A 2,988-nucleotide genomic window follows, 5' to 3' on the forward strand; every position below is an offset into this window, starting at 1 on the left:
TCAGACGATGAGCGGTATGAGCGCTTATGAGAATAAGCGCGGTATAATAGAGCTGCCGGATAGCGGATATTGTGATCACTGCTGCCCCCCACCCCCCCCTAGGGTCCCGGCACGGATTATTGGAATAAAAGTAGGAGCGCCGAAGTGGGAGTGGTGCGTAGTACAGTGTGGTTGGGTGGTCGCAGCTCTAGGGGTGTCGGCGGTTCCAAGCGTAGATGTTGATGGATCACTGCCACTGTGTGTGTGTGGTGGTCGGTCGGCTATAGCGGGACGTGGGAGGGAGAGAGGGAGAGAGGGAGAGAGCGGCACCCCTGCGCTCCACTGCCAGAAATCCAGAATTGCTCCTGGTGTATTTTATTATGACTCTCTCCTCCCACTCCCTCCCTGTCTGTCTTTCTTTCTGTCTCACAACCACAGAGAGAGAGAGAGAGAGAGAGAGAGAGAGAGAGAGAGAGAGAGAGAGAGAGAGAGAGAGAGAGAGAGAGAGAGAGAGAGAGAGAGAGAGAGAGAGAGAGAGAGAGAGAGAGAGAGAGAGAGAGAGAGAGAGAGAGAGAGAGAGATTTGGTATTCTTATATGCATTCCATTAGCCTACATTTTTGGCATTTAGCAGACGCCTTTATCCAAACAAATATGCCATCAGTTAATCAGTTATTGTTGTTTGGGTTACCATTTGAGATGTAATTTTTTCAATCAAAGAACACATTCAAAAAGACAGTAAAAGAAATGAGGTATTTAAGAGAGGCGTTTTGAGAGTTCACTACATTGAAATGTTACTCAACAGCCCTGGTGTTATACAATACATGAATGACTTTCAATATAATAACATTCAGCTTAATACAATCGTATCAATCAGACCATACAATAATTAAAACTGGTTATTGTCAAACAAACAGATAATACATTATCAACACTTGAGTGATTGAGATTATACAAATCAACAGATGTTATGACCACAGCAGGGGAGGCTGGTGGTAGAAATCGGAGGGCGGGCACATTGTAATCCATGCAATGAATGGAATAAGGAATGGTATCAAACACACGTGATACTGTCCCTTATTTCATTCCATGCATTAAAATGAGCCCGTCCTCCGATTTCTACCACCAGCCTCCACTGGTTCACAAGTGACATCTACTGGTACAGCCTATGACTGGTCATATGACATACAGTACAATAATCGTTCATTTGATGGGTAGGCTATCCGATGCATTTTTCTGGGTCACAGAAACTAAATCTCATTAACCGGTTTTGAAATCACATGGTCAATGTACATACTGCACAGAATGACTCATCATTAAATACAGCCCTAAAAAGTCTAAAAAAAAATATATATATATATCATTGAGCACATCAAGTGCCTGAAGGATGGCATGGTGTTGAGAAATATGTCAAAAATAAATAAACACATATCTTCATATGCAGTACCTCGCAGTTTCCACATGTTGCTCTCTTCCTAGAAATCACCACAAGGTGGCAGTGTGTGCACAATATATTGCTCATCTTTGAGCATGGTCATCACGGGAGTCTGGTGGAGGCATTTTAGACACGGAATGGAATAGGGAATGGTATCTTTCCTTATTTCTTTCCATGCATTACAACGGGCCCATCCTCGGATTTCTGCCTCATATATATGTCACTACTATGGATTACATACAGTATGCCCAAACTCTTTTACCGGTATCGTATGATGCAATACTTTCTTTTTGAATGAATGAATGAATGAATGAATGAATGAATGAATGAATGAATGAATGAATGAATGAATGAATGGTCTTTATTGTCATTGCTATAGTACAGGTACCAAACAACGAAATTTAGGAGGGGTGGCTCCCCTGGTGCTAGGAAAGAAAAAAAAACTTTAAAAAAAACACAAGAAGGGAAGGAGCTGGTTTACATAAATAAAGGCTATGTACACTATCCACTATACTATACTGTACAGATAGACGACTAGGGTTGTCATATTGCACATAGTGTTATTGCACATTCATTTAAAGTGTCGCAGTTTGCAGGCTTGAAATGAAAATGTTCATAGAAAGCAAATGAATGAGGACAACGTTGCATGTTATGGAATTTCCTTTCATAGGTGTCTTCAATTATTGGTTTGAATGTTTTAAGTTTTATAGAAAAGTATTTCTTCTCGTTGATAATTACTGGAGGAAATCAATAGAAGACACACACGCGCGCACACACACACACACACACACACACACACACACACACAGTACACACACACACACACACACACACACACACACGCACACACGCACACACACACACACACACACACACACACACACACACACACACACACACACACACACACACACACAGTCCCCCTACACCAGGAGGAGATGAAACCCAGGCCAATAATAACACCAGCTAAGGGTTTCTGAGAAATTAACAAACTACATGAAATGACCAGTCATTTGGCAGCAAATCATTGTTCATATCAGACCCATGTACGTATTATCTTTATCTTGTTTGGAGTAATAGTCCAAGATTCTTCAGAATGAACTGTTTATATCAGGAGAGAGTATTATCTTTTAATAATACCTTTGTCCCACACTCCCTACTCAGTGGTGGGCTTGTTTGCAAACACCTTGAATTGTGTAATCAGCTTCAAACAGGTGTAACACGTGTGTACTGTAGGTACAGTAAAGTGTACCTAAGTAACGACTATGTAACCACTGTTCCATGTAATACTGTACAGTTATGTCAATAGGGACAACACATTTGGTAAAAAGAGCTTTATTGTTGTGAGGGGAATATAACCATTCGCAGTCATGCACTCTGTGAATTTGTGCAACAGTGCTGAGCTTGATAGAAAAATACTATAAAATATATATATTTTTAAATGTCTTCATGCTGCCAACATTGCAATGGAGCCAAACTAGTCAATCAGTGTATTCGTATTACAGTTCTGGGCACAGGGGCAACTCCGACAGCTCTCTCTCTCTCTTATCGACCACTAACTGTATCAGCTAGAGTA

The sequence above is a fragment of the Nansenia antarctica genome (assembly GCF_963989245.1).
Source record: "Nansenia antarctica genome assembly, contig: SUPER_16_unloc_1, whole genome shotgun sequence".
Lineage (NCBI taxonomy): Eukaryota > Metazoa > Chordata > Actinopteri > Argentiniformes > Microstomatidae > Nansenia > Nansenia antarctica.